This window comes from Macrobrachium rosenbergii, chromosome 53 (genome assembly GCF_040412425.1).
Source record: "Macrobrachium rosenbergii isolate ZJJX-2024 chromosome 53, ASM4041242v1, whole genome shotgun sequence".
NCBI lineage: Eukaryota > Metazoa > Arthropoda > Malacostraca > Decapoda > Palaemonidae > Macrobrachium > Macrobrachium rosenbergii.
In genome coordinates this window covers 50,614,078-50,631,274 of record NC_089793.1, presented here as the reverse complement: position 1 = coordinate 50,631,274, position 17,197 = coordinate 50,614,078, and positions in this window count along the sequence as shown.

Below are 17,197 nucleotides of genomic sequence, written 5' to 3'. Positions count from 1 at the left end.
CTTTTCCAGTCATTACCAAATGAAATCATATGAAAACTATTAATGAAATCGTAATTTAGTTTTGTCTTCAACTCTCCGTGTACTATAAGGCGGCCACGTGATCACCATGCAGTCCTTTCTCCACCGAAAAATGGACAAGAATTTTAACTCTAAGCAAGTTGTTACCGCCTTATAGTGGCCACCTAAGAAAATCAGCGCAAATGAACAACTGGCTAGATTATTTTTATTACAATCTTTCCTCATTACTTAACATGTTAATTGTATTAAGATAAGTAAGTACAACATCAACTGGATATAAATAATTCATAAAAAGGAAAACTTACACTACAGTTGTCACCCATAGCGAAAATGTGGGAAGAAGAAGAAGAACCATTGATTGTTTACTAACTAATTGGAACGCTCGTCGCATTTTGTTTTTTTTTTTTTTCTCATGACATTGGACTCCAACTTGTAAGTAAGATGGCGTGAATTAACTGGTGCTTCAAGTTGACTTGTTTATTGCATAGACTCTTTATTTGGACCTAGTTTGCCTCAATACGCCTTCCAGGAGCCTGCAGGCCGGGGGCAGGGGTCGCCTCAGGCGATGTGACGTCATCATAGAAAGCGCAACGGTTTCTACCTGAGGGCGATGGCAAGTCGCCCCCTTTTTTTCTGTGAGACTTGATTAAACCAGACTTCAGTTGGTTGAGTTTTCCTGTCCCCCTCATTATGACTCCGCATGTGATGTCATATTCAATTAGTTGAAAGTAAATAAGAGAGACATAGAGGATTTCAGAATATACCAAATAACAGAGTTGCTGTGAAATTTCTTGAGGCTAACGTTGTGACGGCTTTGCACGAGAGTATGAAGACAAGTGATTCATTTTGGCAACGGGGAGACGATTCTAGTAGTTAAGTATACCTTAGTTTTACCAGATTAATTTGAGCAGTGTGTATACCTGTGTATCAATACGTTATGCACCATTTGACTGGGAAGACTCCCTTTTAACTAGTGTCCTCAGCCAGTATGGAAAAGTCCATACTGATCTGTGAAATGGAACACGCTTTGTGAAAATGGAAATGAAGAAAAATATCCTGTCCTCCACAAATATTTGTGGTTATACAGTAATGCTGTTTTTCTTTATAATGGCCAAAAAGAGACGTGTTACAAATACGGAAGAGACCCTCATGTGATAGTTAACTGTAACGTGGATAATGAACTTAAGTTATTTTCAGTTTGAATGACTTCCCAGCAATGCCCGGCAAGGATTCTGGTAAGGGTGATGTACCGGAAGGAAATGGAACTTCTGATATTCAACCAGCAAAAGATAGTGAAGGAAATGCGGAACAACCAACTGATGAAAAGAAGAATCTCTAGCATCCTGAAAAGGACCAGAGGGATAATATACGCGAAGCAGTAGAAGGACAACTTGTAACCACTCCCTGATCCCAAAGTGTTGATGATGCTGCTGGAAATCCACTTGAAATAGAAGATAAACCACAAGACTTGTTACAACTAACAATGATCACGGAAAGGATACTGTCAGCGACAGTGACATTTTTGCAACAAAAAGTGCACCCGAAAGTGCTTCTCAAGTTATGATGATGATAAAGACGAAGAAGAACTGGAAGGTCTTGGAGAATTAGCGTAGCGGCTCCAGTGTGTAGGAATGATGACTCTGTGGATGATATTGCCGAAGAATGTGAGATGGATTTAGAGGTAAATAAAGCGAGTGATACTGAGATGAGCGATACTGAAGATGATTTGGAAAATGACGATAAAGGTTCAGACATGATGTCAGAATTGCAGTGAAATAAAGATTTAGGAACTGTAGGTAAACTAAGTAAGGGTCACTAAAGGAAAATCCACTGGAGAAAAATAAGGAAGGAAGCCAAACTGAATGGGAGAGGAGGTAGGTTGTCAAAGAAAAAGAAAATGTAGTTTGTCAATTTTTTCGGTTCTACAATGGGTTTTTCATTTGTCACCTTAAATATTAATGGCTTATATAAGTGAGGTAAATAAGCAAATGAGGGTTTTGTCCCTTATCATGTGCTATAAAATTGGTATTCTGCTCATTCCAGAGCCTAATGTTAAAGATATTTCAGTCTTGAGTTATCTCACTAATTTCACGAGTGGAGGTACAATGATGTGTATAAACAATAAAACCAGTGTAAAGCTTTTAACCAAGGAAATGGACATTAATGGTAGAATTGTAGGTGTAAGGATATGTTACAATAAGTGTATTATACGTATTATGAATGTATATACTTCATCTGGTACAAGTGAACCTGCTGGAAGGGAAGACTTCTTCAGAAATGAAATGTTGTACTGCCTGAGACATAATAATGGTAATCTCATTTTTGGAGGCGACTTCAACTGTACAATGCGCACAAGTCAGTGAGTGCTCTTGTGAAAAACCTTGCTTTGAAAGATAATTACAAACTCTCAAACAGAATACCAGAGTACACTTGTATACGTGAAAACTATGGAGCCAGAATAGATAGGAAATATACTGTAAAGTTATTTGATAATATCTGTTGACACCGTTCCAATAAGTTTTTCATATGGTATGGTTGTCTGGTGGGACAGGGCAAAATTACCCTGTAAAAATGTCTTTGTCAAATTGTGTAAAAAGGTATCACAAGAAAAGTATGGCTTACTGAACTACTACAAACAAGATGACGTCATTTTTATGACATAAACTACAAAACTAGTGTAAATTATGACAGGATTAAACTTCTCAAGAACAGGATTTGTGACATCCAGAATGAAATTTTAGAAGGTACAGAGATAACAGCCAAACTAAATGATCTCACAGTGGCTGAAAAAATATCTTCACGTCTACTTGATGCCGAAAAAAGGAAAATTGTGCTACCTTTATTAGCATAAAAAAAAAAAAAACATTTTGAAAGAGTGTTTAGTATGGTCGCAGGTCAGGAAAAAAGTCAAGACTATTTTCTCTGCAATCCACTTTCCTTAATCCTTTGACTTCACCTCCATTACCCGCTAAGGTAATATGATAAGGGGAAGAAGTGGTCTGGTGTGGACCAATGGACTCGTCCAACATAAAGAGAGAGAGAGAACTCTGTACTCTTGCTAAAAGAAAATATTAAAATGAAACATTTTCGTACAAAAGTTCCTTAGAGAGAGAGAGGTGGGGGGGGATATGTATTCGAACTTCTGTGAAATATTAAACTGGTATTTCTAGACAAAAACCCTTTAGGCAACTATGAAATAATTTTGAAAATAAAATTATAAGTAAAAATATTTTTGTACAGATTTTGTATTCTTTAGTTCCAATAGACCTCAACAGACGACGCCACTTTGTCTTAGAAAAATCCTGAAGAAGAAGGAGATCCTTCAAGGGATCCTGCCAGTCCGTCATCTGGACATATGCTGGTACACTGCCCCCAACTGAGTCTGGCTATTGGTGTTGTTGTCAATAACGAGCAACCCCCTCACTCTTTTTAGTATATATATATATATATATATATATATATATATATATATATATATATATATATATATATATATATATATATATATATATACTGATATATATGCTTTAAAATATATATTTCATTTAATATTACGTTGAAAATATTCCCATGATATGTAATGTAATAATGTAATACTAATTTAAATTTGAGAGAGAGAGAGAGAGAATCCTTCCTGTCAGTTAACCAATCAAAAACACAGTCATGTGACTACCAGGTACATAATTCACCATAGGTTTAATGGATTTTTCAGGAAACGGCCTATATAAATCGTTTCTCCCCTCTGAGATCGATCTTGGGGTCCATGCTTTTTTTTCGGTAGATTGTTAACCACTGGACCAGTGGTGTTCAAATTGTTCAGTTTCGTGTCGAGAGAAGTGAAAAAGCTGCTGATGGTAATATAAAGTATGAACAGATGATAATGTCTATGATATATAACGTAAAATGATATTATGTTTATTTGTCTTTACATGAATATGATATAAAAACAAATTTACTTTAATTGGTCTTTTTGCTGTAATAAGGCTAAAGTATATAACAAGCATTCAAACGGTTAACTACGGGCGGAGGGCTGACGGAGAATTTGGGGGCTTGGGGTGGGCAGAGTTGCTGTCCTGCCTGGCTACTTGTGTGTGTGTTTGCCCCTGACAGGGTGGTGTCTTGGTTCCCTCTTGAATTCCAGATAATTTCGGCCACAGGCCACAAACGCGGCTCCGATTTAGGTTTGTTTGTGCTTTCCAGATGTCAATGTTTGTTGCAGTGACTTCCGAAGGATGTGGTTGTGTTCTGTGTTGTGAAGTGATTGAAAATTTAGTGGTTTTTAATTTGGCGTCATCTACGACGTTCCTCAGGCCCTGGAAGAAGGTAAGGAAGGGTCCATTCCATACGTTCCAGCGTCTGCACTTTCCAGATTTTAACAAAGTGTCTTTTTTAGAACGATAGATTTTTATAGGACTAGGTGTGCCTACTTCTAAACCCTATAGTTTTCCAGGAGATGTTAGGAGGACTAAATTGAAAGACGTGACTGATTGTATCGCCATTTTAATCACTGATTTGAATTTAACATTATTTTGGAGCTAAATTTTGTAGCATCACAACGCTAATGCTAGTAAGGTACTTGCAGAGTGCTACCACTTGGTTTATAACCTACTCTTATACCATTTATTAGGCTAAACCAGGGCCTTGGTTTATTTATATTTAAGTTGCATAATTTCCCCAGGATTGGTTAGGAAGGCCTCAAGTGAAAGACGTGAATCACCATTTTTAACGCTAACATAATTTAATTTGAGATTGTTTATTTAGTTCAAACTCTGTAACACCTGTGGAGCGCCCACGTTACGAACTAGTTCCTTCCTTGCCCTGGCGTTATATTACTAACTCTCTCTCCCTCTCTCTCTCTCTGTCTTAACTTCATACAAAAGACTAAATACCGGAATTTGATATATGAACTCTCGAATATGCCTGATATTAACGATCGCCATTTTAAACTCTAAAACTTAACATTACTTTTGGAGCTCAAGAAGCCCCTTTCCACCTGTGGAGAGTCCTCGCCTCGTGGGAAACTATATATATATATATATATATATATATATATATATATATATATATATATATATATATATATATATATTATATATATATATATATATATATATATATATATATATATATATATATATATATATATATATATTATATTTATATATATATATATATATATATATATATATATATATATATATTCATTCCATGTCTCCACTCGCCAACGTAGGTTTTAGGTAGATGTGGCAAACGCACAGCTCACTAGGCTATATAGTACCTCACTATGATTAGATGCAAAATATTTCTCCAGTAGTATATTTGAATGCTTATATATAAAAAGAACTTCACACCGTATTTAGATCATAAAAATGCCGATTCATATCGATAATACATCAATGCAAAAGCACAAATGACGAGCTTGGAACAAATAGTCAACTCGTGTCAGACGTCAACGACCGAAGGGCTTTAAATAGGGACTTTTTTTTTTATCATTGTGGGCAGATAAAATGAAACATCCGGCTACGTGAGTACGAATGAAAGGTGTTTTAATAAAGTCTTGTATGTAAAATACATGTGCAGGTTAATGTTCGAGAGAACATGCAATATGCTTTGTCTGTGAGACGACAGTCTGGAGGAGGTGAATGCAGCAGTCGCAGCTTCATTATATTGGCCAGAAGTGGAAGACGGAGAAACATCATTCATTGCAAGGCGTGATGGCCGTGAGATTTTGGTTCTCTTTCCGGAAACTCTGCATATTTATTATATAATATTTTCTTGAGCATACAAATAATTATAACAGCTCAGTGACTGCAGGGCTTTCTCGTCATCCTTAGAGTGTTAATGACATACATACGGCATAAAGGGCTAGCCGAGACTTGTATAATTTTCTGTCATTGCTGGGTATTCGAACGGTACTGAAAATGATTAAGTAAAGGTTACTCTAAGAAAAAAACTAATTTTGACTGAAAGGGAATGAATGTGTGCATAAAAGAAGGTCTAAAATAAAATCAGTAGCATAGGCCTAGCTTCAGTGGTCCAGGCTTCATGTTCTAGAAACGAAGGTTATAATTTTCTAAGTTTACGGACGTAGATATCACTTTGGTATCATAGTCAAGTTATTTTTATATGCATGCAACGGAACTGGACATAGAATGATGTCTGAATGAGAAGAAAACATTATGACCTGAACAGTGTGTAGGCATAATCATCTAAGTGTAACCGGGGTTATTTAGTGATGTGAATCATAATTACTGAAAGCTCATTTGTGTTAGACCTGTAAAATGCTTGATACAAGCACGTCTTGTGTGTGCTTGTGTTAGAGTATTATCGATTCAGATCGGTGCATTGTAGGAACTGCTTACGGATCTTAGCAGCGTCCCTTCTGCCCCTAGCCGCAACCTCTTTCGTTCCTTTTAGTGTACCTCCGTTCATATTTTTTCTCCCAACTTACTTTCCTCCCTCGCCTAACAATTGTTTCATAGGGCAGCTGCTTCGAGGTTTCCCTCCCGTTCCTCCTCCATACTGACCTCCCTTTCTGCTCTCAATTTCCCTCTCAGCGCTGAATGACCTCATAGGTCCCAGTGCTTGGGCTTTGGCCAAACTTTTATATTCCATTCCATTCTCTCTCTCTCTCTCTCTCTCTCTCTGATAATGGAAGGAAGTGTATGAAAATATGAACAGCATTCAGATTCTATGTAAATATAAGCCGTAATTTTGAGTCTAGGGTTTCACATACTCTCGTTTTTTCCCCAAAAATACCGATATTACAGATTCGTTGGTATTCCTCGTTGCTATCACGTGGGGTGAGTGAATATTAAGAGAATATTCATTTACCGAATGTTCTGCGGATTTTCGATTGAATATTCACTGAATATGCACCCGTTCATAATTTCTGGTCTGTTGAACTTGAATGGAACAAATATTTCCCTTTTGGAATCTCTAAGAAAAGTGTTTTAGTTCAAGTTTTTGGATAAAATTAAGCGTTATTTTGTTGCCTGTTATTAAGATTCACCAAATATGAAACTCATATAGTTTTGAGGCAATGGTTTTATATCAAATCTTATTTTTAATGATTTTTGTGTGTATACCATCGTTTTCAATTAATGGAAGTCCCCGTTTGTTTATCACTTATAAAAAGTGGTTTATGATTTAAGTTCCGTTTTTCCTGATATATGAAAGAAACATTTTTTTCTTCAGTAATTTTTAAATTCATATTTATTAGTACCTATCTGGTGGTCATCCTTGTTTTGCAGTCATATAAAGTGAGAAATATAAGTACCTCAATGTAAAGTATTTAAATGCATGTAAAGCTCTGGAGGTAACCTCGGAAAGGTCACTTCTGAATGGATTCTGCCACTCTTCTGCAAAAGTCACTGACATCACTGATGTCAGACCAGTTCATTGGAATTGTCACCCCTCTGCCCTAAGAGAGTGAGTCTTGTGATTGGGGCTCTTGCTTCCAAGGCAGACCTTTGGCCCAAATTTTAGATTCCTTTCCATTCTCTGTGGACTGTATAAAATAGTCTAGTCCAAATGCATTTTGAATTAGTGTGTTTTGGGGAAGATTTTTTTTTTTTCCAAGTTTTTGGGCATAATGAAAAATATCTGGATTTAAATATATATGTTTTAGATAGGCCTCTTTTGGAAAGTTTTAAAAGTTGCTTGAGTTTCCAATAATTTTTTTTTTATTTCCACGCTGAGAACTTTAAAGTTCTCAATGAATTTATTTATTTATTCAATTATTTTTATAAGGATGGTAACAAGTATTAAAGGATAAATCTTACTCTTAGATTAACGTAAAGTGATAAATGTCATTTTATTAATATTCATCTCTTTCATTCCAGGTGACGTTGTGGTCTGCGGGTTCCTTCCACTGTTGCAAAGGTCAGGTAACCAGTTTACGTTATTATTCTTTAGAGATTGTCTTTAATTAGATATTCATAAAGGCTATGCACATGAATGTGTGTATGAAATCTCTCTCTCTCTCTCTCTCTCTCTCTCTCTTATATATATATATATATATATATATATATATATATATATATATATATATATTTATATATATATGTACATATACATATAGATCTATTTTGATTATTTGAAGAGTATTATTTTTATATATATTTGTGTCTGTGGGCGGGTGATGTTGGCAGAAAAAATCATTGAGATTTTTCGTAGAAGTTGTTGGAGGCCTACTTTTATTTATAGGGTCGAACTTAGGCCAGTATATAAATATTTTTATTCACTTGATAAAGCATAGCATGATAAGCATATAAAATATATAAAATATCAGAGTATCCCAGAAATGCTTTAATTTTATATCCTATTTATTTTCTATTCTGTTCCTTCAGACAGCAAAATAGATTCAGACCTGACTTTCTGCTCTGATATGTCAGCTTTTCCAAAAGTACAAAATCATCTAAACCCTGGTCAGTAATAATTGCTTCTTGATACGTTCTGTGCAGAATACAACTGAAAAACTAGCCATTCTGTTCTAGGCTTTTATTCTCTTCTACTTCTCATTTCTCTTGGGAAAGCCACTCTAATAAGTGCTCAAAGTTCGTATGAAAGTTTTGAATCCAGAATACTTCTTCATTTCGTCAAGTTTTGCAAGAATTGCTTCTTCTTGCAAAGCAAAATTCCTCTGAAGTTCTCAAGGACTTGTCATTTTTTCGTGGAGTTTTCTCCCGAATGTTTTCAGGTTGGAAATAAAAGTGGTCACTTTGACAGGTTGTCATGGGTAGATGCAATAATGGTGGAATATATTGAAAAAGAATATCTCTTTTTCCAAGACGTGACTGCTTCCTGCGTTTGCTCACCAGTCAGTTTCTGTTGTCAACGCGTCGTGGACAATTAGCGATTCGATGAAAACCCTTTCTTGTGGAACCGACACCACGTGGTATCTCAAGCCATGCCTTTGCAACATGGCGCAATATTCGATCCACATTGCATCAGGAAATTTGATCTGGACTTCTCTGGCGTGACCTGAAAGGGGCGGTTATTAGGGACCAATCATTGTGCAGAAAATCAAAAATCTCCTCTTATGGGAATGACGATTGCCTGTCGTCATTAGCTCCGCCCATACAGTGGTATATAAGCTGCCAGAAGAGACTTCCCAAGACGGAGATATAGACAGACAGAATGTTGTGCTTTTTTTTCAACAACTAAAATACATAGTAGTTGGTAAATATATAAAAATAAAAGTTGTTATAATTATTATTGTTTTTAAGGGAGCGTGAGCTCTAACCCTTCCACCGATGCTTAATTAAGGGCCTCTGCTCTTCTATTGATGATAATGTAGACAATATGTTCATGAAAATTTTTCACTTAACTAAAAATACGTTGTACTGGTTAAATATGTAAACGTAAATGTCAAATAAACTGCTTATTTTATGAAAGTAAAGCGTCCTTGTTTCAGAATAAAATTGATGACAATTTTATTCTGAAACATTTTGTTTCAAGGAAAATATCCCGTTGTGTTTCCTTTCTTAAATAAACAAAGCATTGTAAACTTACATATTTGACAATGACTCAGATGTAGAGCTATTCACAGTAACACAAAGTTTAGAACGTTTCTTTTTATAAACTTAGATGAATTTCTACTTCATCCTCTTCAACGTCTGACACATTATTATGGTCATTACAACATGTAAAAGACCCCAGACATGAACAAAAGATTGTGCGTGATAATTTGCTACGGTTACATCTGCATTTGGAAGTTTTGCAGGGGCTTCCACTTTTGCATGTGCACTTGACCAACTTCAGAATCCTATCTGGCGAAGTTTTCATATTTTTGGGTAGTTTTTGGTAGCCTGACTTTGTCTTGTATTTTATCCAACCATAGTCAGAGGCGTCTTGTTTTGGTGGATGAAACTGAAGTGCAGTCTTCCAAATGGACGTCTGCAGGTGAGCACGCTCCACATTCTCAACAGATGCTTCAGTAGTCGAGAGTAGTGCGGCTAATGGAGGTGTATTAGTTGCTCCTCTCCTGCCAACCTTTTCCGTCCACAATTTTACTTTAGCTTCTGACATGAATTTAGCTTTCGGCTGTCCGTAACATGCTCCTATGAACTTTGTGGCCTGTTCTAATACATCTGCCCATTCACCTTCAACATTTCCAATAAGCACTTGTATCACAACCTGTCAATGCACGACCTGCTAGCATTGTGGGAATAATATGGTGGTGTTTCCGCACAGTTGCTTTGATGTCAATAGCAGTTCTTCCCTTGATCGGTGATTCCATTACCACTGATGTCTGTAGTCCTTGCTGAAGATGGTGATAGAGTAAAATGACATACACGTCCGTGTCATCACTAAGGACAGTCACTGTCTTCATATGAGAAACTGCGATGTGTATGGTCCGCTGCACAATTATGTTATCTGCTTCCTTATGGCTGGTTGAAAGGTCAGCTCTTGTTGGACAACCACCCATCCCAAAATCTACAGGTGTTTGTTCTTGTCTGGTGATAAGTTTTTAGATTGATGGATATTAGTATCCTGAAGGAGAAGTGTGCAAGTTATTTCAATCAATTGCTTCTTATTCTGCGTTACAGTTAGAGCAAGGATTTTGTTGAGAGCCTTGTAGAATCCTTGGTGCTGAAATCATAATATCTATCAAAAACTAAGTAGACATCACCTGTTTTTAGTGTCATTCTAATCAGATCTATAAATTTATTTACAAAGTCCTGGACAGTGGCCGGCTGAGATGAACTGGACGGTGGCCAGTGAGGAATCCACAAAAGTGCTGAGCCATCAATTACCATGCACACAGTATCTATTGCATCATATCTAGCTGAAAGTTCTTCACAAGTCTTATTCTTTAAGACTGATTTTGACTTGGATATAGGATAAACGCAGATCCCCTGAATCAGCGAAAAGAGCTGTATGAACAGGCGAGAGTTCACATGACATAACTTCTTCAGTATCTATGTCTCTTGAGAATGCTTGAAGTTCTATAACTCTAGAGTAAATTAAGTTTGTATCATAAACATGACAACCATCCACATTGAAAGATTTTTTGTGACAGCCATAGTTTCTATTTTCTTTGGTCGTAGAGTCGTTGAGGTAGTTTTCTCTCAAATTCTTCCAGTTGTCTGGTACCAATTTCAACTGCTCTGTCAGCATTTACTGATGGTGGTGCAGTGCCTCCATTTACTACTATAATTAATCCCTCTGGATGTTTTTCAGGGTTTAGTGGGTCTATGCAGAGACTGAGTTTTTGTCTTGATCCACCTCTGTCAGCTTTATCAGCAGTGATTCTTGCTGTGGCTTCTCTTGTGATATGTCTTCAACTATCTTGCCGCATATATGCAATCTAAGTGCCCAGGTTTTCAGTATTTCAGGTCTCAGTGTAGTTCCAGTTATTGCACCTTTACCATGACCAAACCTCATGAAGATAGTTACAATAAACATATAATTCCATATAGCATTCCAAACACCTTGTTTGTGCCTCATGACATTTGAACCTTTCGTGAAGTGTGGTTCAGTTACTGTGTTAGCCTTTCCCTCGGAATGCTGGCGTTTCAATGCCTTTTTAAGTTCCTTTGGCTGAAGATATCCTTCAGTACATCCCTTGTGAGCTTTGAGTACAAGTTCCTTATTTTCGTCACTGTAATATGTAGATCATCGTTATAAGGTTTGCTACTTTTGATAATGTTTTAATGCGTTTTGCTTTGACATTTATCAGTCTTTTGGTTTTGTCACTACAGTTATACTTCCAGAGAAAAAACCACTCGACTTCCATGATCCGTGAATTATGGTAAAGAAAATTCCTGTGAAACCTCCTAGTCCTCAGTGGGTCATGGCTGCACTGTCCACAAACTTTTTGCGTCAGTTAAGACCTATAAAGGAGAACAGCAATTATAAATTGGCAAATCTAAGGACAATAAGATTCTTCACAAAATTCATCATCATTTTTATACTTTGTGCCATAACTCAAATTGCTCAATACTGACAGGTGTCCAGTAAAATTAGATGCTTAATATAAGGTCTGAAGCAAGATAAACTCAGTAAAAAAAAAAAACTTAAGACGCCAAAACAAGGTTCACCCTAAAAAGAGCCTTTGGCATCTGGACTAAAACTCAAAGAGAATTTTCATTTAAGATCAGATTGACCTTAGGCTTCGATTTATAGTATAGGAACTTTACTCATAAGAGCCAAATAAATAACTAAACAAACATTTCAATAAGCGTGAAATAATTGATGTTAAACTATATTAAATTTCTATTTCACGCCCCAGGTTTCGTTATTAAGAGACACAACTGGACTCTTTCTCTATGCTACTTCATTAAAATATTCAAAAACAATCGACAGTAATCATAGGCTTACCGTATCTTTACTAACAGCCAACTGTTCACGGTTTGCCAGTGCAAACTATCCAAGTTATCAACCAATTAATACAAATTATGTCACCTCGGCAGTATGCATACCACAAAATAACACAAGATATAACAACCAATTGATACTTAGCTGAATTGTAATAAAACACTTTTAAAAAGAATACTTCTTGAGATATATTTATGATATATCACGATTTGACGGCCAGGCCTAAGAACGGTGCTCCTCCTTGCTGAATCCTATCTTCTGCCCCGGCTTTTCTTCAACCAAGGAAAATGACCCATGCGCCCCGAGTGGGTGCGTTCTTTCATCCCAAAACGTCTTTTGTCACTAAACCAACAAACAGAGACGATAACATCCTAAACCAACAACAAAAACACTATCAACAAAAAAAAAACCAAACTACAGAATAATACAAACCAACTGTATTATAATAATATTCACAACAAAAACACAACCGCTCACTGAGACTTTCATAGATCTCCTCTCGAGTCCCGATACACTCCCAACAAGCAAAAGATATTTACAGTAGTCCTGCATCAATGAGGGCCTTTCTGACCTCAGCAGCCTTTTGAGCGGTTTTCCTAATTGGACGGGTGCCTTTTAGTTCCATTTCAGCAGGAGCAGTGTCTTCCAACTCCTGCCACAGTTCAGGGGGTACAACTTGACGACAGGTGGCATGATTTGACCATGTGGGGTCCGGGTGTAACCACTCATAATATATTGTCCGGTCCCACATGCAGCTGAATAACCTGACCCATTTTCCACCTATTCCTTGGCCCTTCGTCATGGATAAGTACCACATCACCCACTTTAGACCAGGAGCTATGTTTGTTTCCTGTACGATGAGATTCACGGAGAGAAGTCAGATACTCCCTCTCCCATCTTTTCCACAGATCATCACATAACTTGGTGATGTATAAAAATCTTTTCCTGTACCCTGTTCTCATTATACAGAGGGTCTTTAGAGACTTCCTCCCAATTCACTACTTCTCTAGGGAAGGATCTCAGTTTCCTTCCTAGGATCAAATGGTTGGGGGTCAAGATTTCCAATTGATCCAAGTCCCCTGGAGTATAACTCAATGGTCTATCATTGATAATGGATTCGAGCTCTATCATTAAGCAAGACAATTCATCATACCTGAGCAGAGCTCGACCCACCACCTTTTTCAGGCATGCCTTTAAAAGCCCAATCAACCTCTCCCAGATGGCTCCGAACCATGGTGCTCTTGCCGGGATGAACTTCCATTGACACTCCACTTTATTCAGATGTTCTTGTACTAGGATGTTTTCTGCCATCACCTTAAGATATTCCGAGGCCGCAACAAACGTGGTGGCATTATATCAACATTAATGAAGGGAATCCTCTTCGGCTGCAAAAGTTCCTAAAGGCCATGAGGAACGAGTCACAGGACTGATTTTCACTAGCTCCACATGGATGCCTCTAGTCACTGGGCATGTAAATAAGATAACATATGCCTTTTCTGGATTTTGATTTTCCCTTTCGTCCACAATGCTCCGGTGTAATCCACGCCTGTGATGGTAAACGGTTGTTTTCGTTGCACCCTAAATTCTGGTAAGGGTGGAACAACATTTGCTCTATAGGGTTTGCCCTGTGTCCTTTGCAAGCGACACAACGATGGATTACGCTCTTGGTCAACTGTCTAAGCTGTGGGATCCAAAATTCTTGTCTCACGCTAGCCACAGTTGCGTTCACTCCCATATGAGCTTGCATATCATGATGTTCCCTTATTATTAGTTTTTAAAAAAACAACCTTTTGGCAGTAAAACTGGAAACTTCGCTTCCTCTGTTAGCTGTGCATGTTCCAGCCTACCTCTGCATTTTATTATATCTCTGTCCAAATAGAGATTTAACTGCTTTATGAGAGTTGACTTTGGGTTTTATCCCCTTCTTAAACTTTCATATTCTTCAAAGAAATATTCCTTTTTGTAAGAGGACAATCGTCTTGGATTTAGCTTTCTGTAGCTCCTCCAAGGATAAATTCCCTAATTTCCTATTATTAATTAATTTACAATTTGTTAAAAACGCATTATCCATGCGACAGTTCTATAAAATTTACCTACCCTGCTGAACCTTTCCCAATTCAGCAGGTGAGTTTCTTCATTGCCCCTATAGTATGGACCAGAACACTTTCAACCTGCGTTTGTGCATCCGCCACCCATGTCCTATCAATTGGCCAGGTGTGATTTTTTAACCAGGAGGGTTCCTCCCACCAAAAAGAGTTGTTGGTGATCTCTTCCGCCCTCTTTCCCCGTGTTATCCAATCACTGGGGTTTTCATTAGAGGGTACATAGGATAAGATTGCCCCTGGAATTAGAGAGTTTATTTCACTCACTCTATTCTTTACGAACACAGGCAAAGTATTCTTCGACACTAGCCAACCTAGGGCGACTTTGCTGTCTGACCAGACAATTATCCTTTTAAATTCATTTTCCTTAAGGGATTCGATTATAAACTTACACAGCCTCGAACCCAACAATAATGCCATCAATTCCAATTTTAGAATGGTTAATTCCTTCATGGGCGCTACTCTACCTTTTGCTATTATTATATGAGAGGATCTGCCATTTGTCCTGTATGCCACGCAACCGTACGATGTTTTGCTAGCATCACAGAATATGTGAAGGGAGTCTGCTTTCCCCAGACTAGTGTTTCTAGGAAAAGAAATTGTTAGACTGTCATCCAGATCTTTGGACAAAACTTTCCATTGTTCTTCCAAAGGAACGGTAAGTTGTTCATCCCAATTTAGTTGTTGTTTCCACATACTCTGTAGGAATATCCTTGCTCTTATCGTGACAGGGATAAGCATTCCTAATGGGTCATAGATTTGCGCAACTGCACTTAATATTTCGCGTTTGGTCCGACCGGACTTAAGATGTTCAGGAGTTACGGTTAGTATATCTTCCTGTATGTTCCATTTCAAACCCAACACTTTGTGTGTTATTTTTTCCTCAGACGCAATACGGTAGGCTTGAGCAACAGTGGTTAGTGAGTCACTATTGCTAATCCACTCTTTCAGGTATAGATGTGCCTGAGCAAAGATCTTGTTTGCGTTGAAGAATAGGTCGACTAGTTCATCTTCACTGTCAGAGGTGAATTGCAGGTTATCCACATATAAGCCTCTCCTTATGGTATCTATCAAATCAAAGTGACCAGTGCCACACTTTATATTTGCCAAATCAGGGTGACCAGTGCCACTCCTTGTATAAGCTAAATGTGATTTGATGGTGGTGTTTAAGAGAAAAGGCGAACAAGTGGCACCAAACAGTACAACTCTGAATCTGAATGTTATTAATTTACTATTTGGGTCTGTTGGATTCTCTAACCATAGAAACCTTGTGTAATTTCGGTCTTCTTCTCGCAGTTGTACCATGAGAAACGCCTTCTCGATGTCACTGATGCAAGCAAAGGTGTCCGTTCTGAATTGCAGTAGGACTTTGAGTAAATCTGTGGTTATGTGTGGTCCAGTCCACAAACAGTCGTTAAGGCTCAATCCTGTCTTGCCTTGTCTTAAAGAACAGTCAAAGGCTATTCTTATTGGGGTTGTGACACTGTCCTTGCGTACGCCATGATGTGTCAAGTAATGACAATTCACAACCGTGTTATTTTCCTCTACCTTTTCTATAAACCCCCTATCTTCCTGATCCTTCAGGATTTTTTGATAGTGGTCCAGGTATTCATTATTTTTCTGAAACTTTACACATTGTTGTTTTACCCAGCTCAGTGCTATACCATAATTGGATGGAAGCCTTAATTTATTAGTCTTCCATGGCAAGGCCACAACATATTGTTTATCAGTCTCAGAAAAGGTTATTGTGCTTTCAAAATCTTTCAGAACTTTCTGATCTTGTTTCTTCAGTTCACTGCAATCAATACCCAATTTATCCAAATTCCATAAGGTATCCAAATCATTTTTCATATTAGGTTCATATTCATTAGTAGCCCCAATAACTTCTTCATTCACTGCTAGCTTTAAAATTGTTACATGAGTTTCCTTCACAGGGGGAGCACTACATGATCCTGTTACCACATAGCCAAATATAGTTGGTAACAACACTAGTTGTCTGAACTTTCTGAATCCTGGATGTAGTATATTATACACATTGTCTACACCTATCAGTAACTCAATAGGTGCCTGACTTTCAACTGGTAAATCGAAATCCTTATCGACCAAATGGATCTTAATTTTACACAAAGTTCTCAAATTCCCTTTGACATTAAACCTTTTTGTATATTCTGGCAGCTCATCCACCACAATACAATCCATTATGATCAATCTACCTTTATGAGGTACAGACACACTTACTGTTTCGTATTCATCTACAGGTTTGCTTGTTAAATAACCCCTTAAGGCTATCTTTTCAATGCCTTTAGATTTGTATTGTAGTTCTGTAAGTGCTGACCTTTTGATAAAGGATCTTTCAGGACAGGTATCCAATAGGCCTCGAAGACGCACTATTTGTCTTCTTTTACCCTTCAACGCGATTGTGGCTGTTGGGAGTATAGAGCTTTTACTGGTTTTTGGCCTTGTTCCTTTACAGAAAGTGTTCCTACCTGTACTCCACTTTTAGTGTTGGTTTTATTTGGTCCACTGGTTTGAATTTTATCACAAAGAACACGATGATGTTTCAGTTTACAACCGTTACCACAACTTCGCCTCTCACAATCCACACTGAAATGTTTGTTGACGCGCACACGTAACACAATCGCAAAGACCCGAGACGATTCAACTTCTTTTCTCTGTTAGCATAGGTCTTGCACTGCGTCCACCAATGCTCGCCTTCACATAAAGCACATTCCTGGGTTGGTTTGAACCTGACT